Source organism: Aplidium turbinatum, chromosome 12 (assembly GCF_918807975.1).
Source record: "Aplidium turbinatum chromosome 12, kaAplTurb1.1, whole genome shotgun sequence".
Classification (NCBI taxonomy): domain Eukaryota; kingdom Metazoa; phylum Chordata; class Ascidiacea; order Aplousobranchia; family Polyclinidae; genus Aplidium; species Aplidium turbinatum.
This window is the reverse complement of record NC_137483.1, coordinates 23,877,148-23,886,535: the sequence shown is the minus strand read 5'-3', so window position 1 is coordinate 23,886,535 and position 9,388 is coordinate 23,877,148.

Below are 9,388 nucleotides of genomic sequence, written 5' to 3'. Positions count from 1 at the left end.
AGTTCTAATTCAACTTTCAAAAAGCTTGTGTGCTTGACTTCAAATCAATTTTTCCAATTACCGAAATTGCTATTTTGTCCATCAGTGTTTTTAGCCAATGACACAAGAATGCCAATGCCAATGACACAAGAATTCCACACAAGGAAAGTGGCTGCATAGCCGAGTGGTGAGAGCGCTGGAACGGCAACACGGCTCAAAAGCATGCGGCTGTGTGTTTGGCGGGACACTTAAAAGCATGCCTGAAGGTGGACACAAAGATTGGCTTTCTTGCCTTCCCGTCCACTTAATCTAAATCTTCAACCACCGTCTGTAAGCCTGGATACGACAAACAAACAAGGAAAGTGCAAAAAGTGATAACTGGCACAATGAATTGAACTTGTTTCAACTCAATCAAATGTAGTTCAGGTTCTCAGTAGTTGAGTATCGCTGATTTCATCTATATAACTAATTTTGAAAATCTAAAAAGCTCTTGTTTTCTTAGCCTGCTAGATACTAACCATTAACCAATCACCTATGGGCTGCTTTATTGTAAGCTAGGTAGGCAAGGAGCAGATGTGGGCAACTGCTAATTTGAAAGTAGTGTGCTATCGCTACTTCCACATGCTGCTTTTGTCTTGAGCTGTAGTGCTACAAAGTAGCCGCTACAGCCCACATCTGGCCAGGAACAATCAAAGAAACTCTTAAGTAGCCTGGCCAGAGGCGTAGCCAGCATAAAATTTCGAAGAAGGCTGAAAACAAGCACTTATTGCAGATGTTAGTGAGACCAGCAACAAGTTGGCAAAAGCAAAGCACCCAGAGAGGGGTGTAGATGACTTCTCTCAAAAATTTTTGAAAAAAAAATACCCTAAAACTGCACATTTTGAGAGTACTTTCAGCTTAAATCTATAGTAAAACTCTGTCAAATGATGCTGTAACAGAAGGTAAAAGCAGTATATCCTCTCATTTTACGAGAATTTGTACCTAAATCAGGACTTTTGATCACTTTTAGGGACAAGCTTAGGGAATTTGATAATTTAGGAAATTTTTGGGGATTTAGCAGTTTTGTCTTGTTTGCTTACAAAATTAATGGCAGTTTATTTGTCAAGTTTTCTTATAATTTGAGTTTATATTTAGCAAAGTAGTCACTTGCCTAATGTCCCTGCCATGTTCAAATGCCCCAATAGAACGACTTTTTAGTAGCTTGAAGAACATCAAAACTGCCTATAGGAACAGTTTAAAGAGAGAAAGTTTTGTTGGTTTGCTACACACCCAACGGCAACAAGGTATGAAGTCAGCTGGCTTATCAGCTGACAAACTGGGTTTAAGTGATCGAGCTAAATTGTTAAAGTTGGCAAGGGCTGTGAAGAGTTCAGCTAGATGCTGAAGCACATGAACTAATTGCTACTCGAATTCCTAAGTCGTTAGTTGTGCACAGTTTATGTCATTTTTAGCATGTGATAAGCATTGATAAATCTTCACTCTATCCCTGTAATATTGCGCATCACTGTAAATTTAAAATACCGCTTTTTGCTTTGAGACTTAGCCCACTAACAACAAAGTCATGTAGAATGATTTTTGCTGGTGTTGTTGTTTAAACCGCTTAACTCTTTTTTTTGTTTCAGAATGTGAAAATGAATGTAATACGGTAATGATTTAGGGACTTTTTATGTAATCTAGGGATTTTTAGACATAACTTTGGGGACTTTCATGTTTTTATTTGAGAGCACTGGGTAAAAGGTATATTCAAAATATTTTAGGAGGCTACCACTGGCTTAAGTCAAACACTTGAAAACAAATATCAACAACTTTTTGGATTACATTAAATTATGTATTTTACTAACCTGTATTATTTTTTCAAGAACAAGCTTAAAAATCCTGTGATTGAAAAAACAATGCAGACTTGTAATTCTTTTAGCGGTTCTTTTACTTTCCTTACACCCTTCATTGATGTGCTGGTATATAGCTTGTTGTAAAATGCAGCTACTAGCTAGTGCTATATTTCATGTCTAGAACACATTTAGGATAATAATAAATAGCAATGGAACAACCTTGGGCTTCGGTTCTGGCCATTTTTTAAATTCTGGCTCCGGACTAGAGGTGAAAAAAGCTTTGGCCGAAAGTGTGAAGGTGTGTGTATAGCTGATTAGTCAGGCTCATGACTTTTGATAAGTCTATATTTTGTATCATTGTGGTACTGCAGTAATGCAAGAACAGGCTACATTGGGCAGGGTAAAGCGCCCAAGAAAAGAGTCAAATTTTGAGATTCTTTTCAAAAAGTTTCTTTTTTCCAAAGGCTACAACCAACACAAAGTAGGCTACTTAGCAGTAGCCTACTGTAGGCCTACAACTGTACAATATGATGTAAATTTGAAATTTTCATTGAGCAATAAAGGGTCAATTGAAAGTATTTTTTGTTTCCTTTTCTTCACAGATATTCAAGCTACTCTCCTAAACAGGCTAAAGTCACGTACATCTCAAAAATATTTACGTTGTAAATATGTAACATAGAGCACTACGGGGAATGTAAAATTGAAAATAAGATTAATGAAGTCAATCAAAAATCTTCAGTATCTTAAACCAATTCTCTATTGGATGTATAGAAAACATTGCCATGTGTGAAATCTACCCAAAAGTGTATTCATGAATGGATCCTTCTCAGTGAAGAACCCTAAACATTGCCATAAGGCACCTTCTAGAACGCTTGGTGAGAGTGGAATACAACCGCTCGATTGTAACATTAATTAAATAAAGTAGATATTACCAAAGGCTTGCAATTCTCTAGCCGAAGTATCCTGCCTCGGGCCAAAATATTGCTTCCGCACATCACTGAAAATATTATTATGTTAAATAAACCGCGAAACGGCAAAAGTCGAAACTGGCAGGTGGCAAGTTTTAACTTACTTTGGTCACAAGCACGTTTTAACGTTCGCGTTTTGTCGCTTCTACCCTTTTCTCGACCTTTGCTATGTTGACGTGTATTGTTTTTGATATGATGGTCAGAAATAAAAACAACTGAACTGAACCAGGGTTGTCAGACAGCTTTTGAGAAAAAGAGCCAAACAATGTCGAAAAAAGGGCCAAACTGGATAAAAAAGAGCCAAATTGTTCAATAATGTTAATAACGTTGCTAATAAAACATAATAACGCTAAAAACGTCAATAACGTTACAACATTACAACAACACAGTCTACATTCTACAAGAACAATTCCAAATCTTCATCTTCTACAGTGTTTCCACTCGAATCTTTGGCATTGGCATAGGCTAAACATTGTCAGCTAAACACTGTCTAAAAAATCGTAATAACACTTTTCAGTCTCAATTTCCGAAAGACATTTATTTAAATAGCTAGTTTGATAATATGTGCCAACTGCTTCCAAAAAGAGCCAAATATTGAAAACAAAGGGCCAAGGGGCCAAACAATTTTTTTGGGGGCCAACTACCTCTAAAAAGGGCCAAATTTCACAAATTTGGCCCCAAAAGGGCCAATCTGGCAAGCCTGAACTGAACTGAAGTGGCAACCTCAGTTGCAGAGTGCAACAGTGTTGCTCCAAAATTTTTTATAAAAATGCTTATTTTATTTTGCATCACATTCAAAATGGTTATGCAGACTCCATGTCATCAGGCTTAGTATTTTATGCTTGTCTATCACTAACTTTGAACCAGACTTGACCTAGGTCAAGTGTTTTTTCAAATTTTAAAAAGTCTTGATTCAAAAAGTCTTGACCTTTCTTCACATTAGCACCAGTGGCGGCGCCAGACCTTCAACAATGGGGGGGGCAAAATATTGACAGTGCAAGACAGTAGCGTAGTCAAAAATTTTGAAAGGAGGGGTGTTGACAGCTGGCGGGCGCAGCCCGATGGCGTGTTCGCCGAAGGCGACACTTAGCGGCGGGGGGTCTGGGGGGCCTCCCCCAGAAAATTTTGAAAAATTACTTTCAGTTTGGTGCATTTTCAACAAAATTGTGGGTATAAATATTTCTGTAAAATGGTGCTGTCCGGTGGCATAGCAAAAGGATAAGATCATGTTTTCTTCGGCATTTTTCGGAAATAAAGCTAAGTCTCTATGTTTTCTTGCTGCTAATTCCACACTGAAATACTTAAATGTTTGCTATTGGCAAAACTCGCTCTTTTAATGCAATTTCGTTTAAAATTAGGCAAACTTTGTTTTAGAGACATAGGTTGATTGCTTTTTTTTGTGAGATTATTTCAGTTTTATTATTTATCAATTTTCTCCTTGGTTGATTCAAAAAGCGATCTTATTCTGGTAAGTCACTAACTTTTATGCTCTAAAGTCAACCCAAAGTTTAGAAAATGTAACGTCATAGAGGTCATAGGCCTACATCTTGATGAGTGTCAAACAAAAAGCTTTGAGACAATGAAATTACTTTAGGCTATTTCTGATATATTCAAGTTTTGTATAACGAATAGCTGTTTAGATGTTAATCTAGATCGAACAAGCGATCTCAGCAGTTGCAGATGGCTTGCATCCTTGCACAGTTTGACGAGAAATTACATCATAGGCTAAAGCTTTTCTTGTAAACAATGTATTAACATCCGTAAATTCAATTTGAAAGGTTGAAACCCCCGAACCCCTTTCCCTTGGCTACGCCACTGGTGCAAGACATGCAAGACAGTGGTATATTATTTAATTTCTCTTGTTTTCTACCAGGGCTGGAAAAAATGTTTAGCTTCCTGGGAATCTGTTTTTTAGAGAAAAAATTTCCCGCGGCTTACAATCACGATAATGAGAACCTTATATTTTACTGATCTCGGGGGCTGACGTAAACCTTAAAAGTCATGTCGACATATTCTTGATGCCCCCCTTATCGAAAATTGTTCTTTGTAACACCGCTTTGAAGGAGGATTACGAGTTACGACTATGAACAAAAGAATAAACTTTAAACTTCATTTTGAATTGAAAAGACATGACGTAATGTCTTCCAACCTTAGTTATATATTTTTTCATTATGTAACGTCTTGTAGGAATAAATTGAAAATCAGTATGATCACTCAAAATGAAAGCAATGGGACTACGAATCCTCACTAAACCAATCAATCAATGGTCTTGTTGCACCGAAGATGACAACCTTATATTTTACTGATCTCCGGAGCTGACGTAAACCTTAAGGCATAGATCTGTTGACTCAAAGCAAACCCTTTGAAGGTTGGGGGGGGGCCTGTCAATTCAACTTTTTTTGTATCAACAGTTGTATCTCTAAAACCACTGAGGCTGCGACTACGAGATTTCTTGACTTTTCCTAACTTTTATTCACCTCTATTGAGCTGAAATTTTGAGCGAATAAAGGTTATAAATTGAAAGATATAAGGCATTTCTCAGCACATCCTCTGAAATATTTCATATTTTATTGTGAAACATTTTCCCACCAGCTGGATGAAAGTAATTAATTTGGCCCATGTCTCGTTAATCCTAACTGTTTCACAGCGTGAAGGGCATTGGCTGTATGTAAAATAATGTAAAAAAAAATAATCACAACATTACAATGCACGTTCTTCATTACTCTGCCAAAAAATAATGTGTAAACGCACGCTACAAATTACACTCATAAGTGACCTCAACATTACAACGTATATGAGCAGTTCTAAAATTCACATAGTTTTAATTTTCGGATATGCTCAGCGTAAATAATTTTACATAGTGAATCCCAAATTTTGAAACCGTGCCAAAATAACAGAGATATCACTCCTAAAGCATAAGAAGAATCGACAGCCCCCCCCCCCCCCCCAAAACTGAGCAAGACTCCAGGATCCCAACTTTCTAAGCATTAAAAGTCATGTCGACTTATTCTTGATGCCCCCCTTATCGAAAATTGTTCTTTGTAGTACCGCTTTGAAGGTGGATTACGAGTTACGACTATGAACAAAAGAATAAATTTTAAACTTCAATTTGTATAGAAAATAGGCTACATGACGTAATGTCTTCCAACCTTATCACATTTTTTTCCTTACGTAATATTTACCACCACCAAACCACTTTTGACGATCGAATTTGTTAATTTATTATTCGGTAAAATGTTTAGATGATGTCACGTCATTACGCCGATTTGAGATATAATTTCATTTATGACGTCGTATGGATGAAAAACTTTTACAAGTTTTATACTCTGCTGAGATTAAAGAAGAAACATAAATGATAAATATTGGAGAAATTGAGTCTCCTTTACAACTTAACAATTGAACAACTCAAAACTGCTGAAACAAAACGTTTTGTTCAAGTGAAAGAATCACTGTAAGTAACCACTGCCAAAATGCGCGCGGAAGAAGTCATGGGAGTGTGAGATATCAAAAATTTAACAGGTTGTTATTTTTCTACATCAATGTGACGTTAGTTAAAACTTTAAAAAGTCTATGTCTTTGCTTCTGTAGAAAATCTTTCTATCTACTGTACAATTTAGTCATCAAGGTTTTCCATACTTTTTTTTAAAGAGAGAGCTTTTACCCCCCCCCCTTGCAACTTGAGTTGACTTACTTGAGGTTGGGATCCAAATATTTAAAAAAAAATATATTACTATGTATTAATAAATAAAAAAAAATTAAAAAGATGATGCCCAAAACATTGGGGGGGCAGCTGCCCCGCCTGCCCCCCCCCTGCCGGCGCCGCTGATTAGCACAGATGTGCTTTACAAAGTTTCTGTTGAAAAATAGACACCTTAAAGGCATACTAAATGAAATTTTCAAACGAGAATTAAGCATTAAAATGCGTAAACTGAACATTCAAGAATACATTTCAAAAAGAATTACCAAAAAAAAATTGTTTTCAATGGCACTGGCAAGGCCCAAAGTTCAATGTTTCATCTATTTTTTTATTTTTTCAAAATGACCAAAAAGTGTAAACACTGCTCGAGAATACGTCACTATCGACAGCAATAACAAAAGCCACGTTACCACTTGGTCACAGCGGTAAACCATAATCTCTTCGTGGGAAAATTGTAACATAAGATTCCCAAATCCGTTCGTCTGCATGTAGGTGACCGAAAAATAAACACTCTTTCGAAACGTCTTTTCAAAAGTGTATTCCTGTAAAATTAGCCCGCGGCTATCGAAATCGAAATGCAACGCCGTACACCTCTAAAACTGTCACTACGATACAGATTACTTGGATAAAAGACGGAGAATTTGTCCAGCTAGCAAGCACCAAATAAACCAGTTAAATGTGCGACCGACTTCCAACAAACAACTTCGAGAATGAATCAGAAAAATTTGTGATAACTCAAAGGCACGAGAGCAGTTCGTGTGACGCAATTTCATGTCCAAACAGGTTTCAACTGAAACAGGTTTAAACAGGTTTGACACGAGTCTTACGGACGATGGTGCAATTTTGGCTCATGTTTTAGGAATTTCCATGACGTAATATTCAGTATACCCGAACGGTTTCTACATGACGTTTGACCAGGCGAACAACCGTCTGGAACACCACTTCTGATGTTTTAACATCAGATCTGATGTTTTGAGCAAACTTTCTGATGTTTTGATGTTGAAATCTGCTGTTTTACCTACATACATATTACATAGCTTACAGTTAAATCGCCCGCAGTAACAACTATTGCGCGATCAACTGAATGCTCGCTTATAATGACGTAGACTGTACAGTCGCACGCTTCGCTGCTCACGCCCATTCTCGTCTTGAAAGCTCTGACAAAAGCGGGCGCGGAATGCTGATCAGACCGCAATGGGGCAAAATTTTATTGAAAATCGTTTTATGGTGGGATGTTAAACACAAAGAACGTGTACAATCGCCAAGTCAGGTTTTTCCTTTAATATCCTTTTAAACAACATAACTGATGACATAACGTGATATATAGTCTATATACTGTATAACAAAATACCTAAAGTGAGATAGTGCTTTATTGTTTGAAAATGACAATAACACCATATCACTATATATGCAATTTTAGGCAAAACAAATTGTCAGCGGCTGTTAGCCGGCGGGCACTTCCGCATTATCAAATCTGGCCCGTCTGGGTAAAAGTTTGGACACCCCTAAGTCTACATGTTCACATCATAATTTATAATCGGAGGTTTTATCTCAAGAATATGGCCGTTTTATCTCCAGGTTTCTACCACACGAAGAGAGAAACCTTAGAAACCAGATGTTATCCAAATGATTCCTCTGTTATTTCTCAAAAATTTTAAAATAAGACATGATTTTTTTTTATGGCAACCACCTATGTACTTTTTATCAGTGATGTAGCCTACGCCCATACAAAAAATATTGACGCCGTCAGCGTAAACGCAAACGTTCGAAAAACCATAAGCGTAGGCCTATGCGTCAACGTAACTTGTAAAAAAAAGTTGGCGGCGTTAGCGCATCCACTGGCGTAAACTCATTTTGTTTGCTATGTGCCAAACATTCACACGGTATAAACCACTCGAAACAAACAAGTTTTATTTTGAATTTCCACGAAGAAACACAAGCATCTGAAAGTGTTCATCTGACATTTTACTGCGTTTTGGTTTCAATATGTCTTTGCCCATTGAAAACATTCTTTCAACTGCAGCGCTGGAAAGTATTGGCGTGTTGTAGCGAAAAAAAAGACATTAAAAAGTATGCGTTGACGCTATGCGCTAAAAAACCGGGAAAACTTTACGGCGTAGCCCGATCAAGCGCAAACTATCCAAAAAAATGTGGCCGTAAGCGTTAGCGCAAACAAAAAGTCTACGCCGCAAGTCTACGGCGTAGCCTACACGTACATCTCCGCTTTTTATTCATCTTTTTCAAGTCTTTTCAAATTCGAGAGAAAGGCTTTCATGGTTTCCAACCCTTACAAGATCTTTTCAACAGCAGGGAATGGGATGGGAGACAGATTTTGGGATGGAAGGTGGAAAATGTCAAGGAATGGAAGATCTTGATGATGGGGTGGAAGACAATCTTCCATCATTAACTTTCTAACACTTTATCAAGACATGCAAAATATTACGTTGCTCGCTGAAATAATTCGATTTTCGGTTCGTATTAAACCAACGGGACTGTTGCCTGGCGCGTATTTGTCAAACCTACTGTCGTTAGGAAGAATTTACCAATCAGAAACCAATAAACAATTCACACTTCTCCCAAGAGGAGGAAACTTCTTGACGTTTGACAGCATTCTATCATACGACACTTGTGTTCTATGTTTGGAGATTCTCACGTGTTGTGTCTTTCTGTACGTATAGAATCAATCTGCGCTTCTAATTCTAACACCAAACGGTAGCCTACGCAATCCTTAGGAAAATACTGCTGTTAAAGTTTTAGCTTCAATTTAGCCTGTGGGTTTTAGGTTTATTTGTGGCATATTCAACGTGGAGATCACAAAATGTGAAGATGGAAGAGATTTCTGAGATGGAAAAACGTACTCCATTCCATCCCATATCCCTGCTCAACAGAACAATTATTTTTTGCTGGAAACGAAG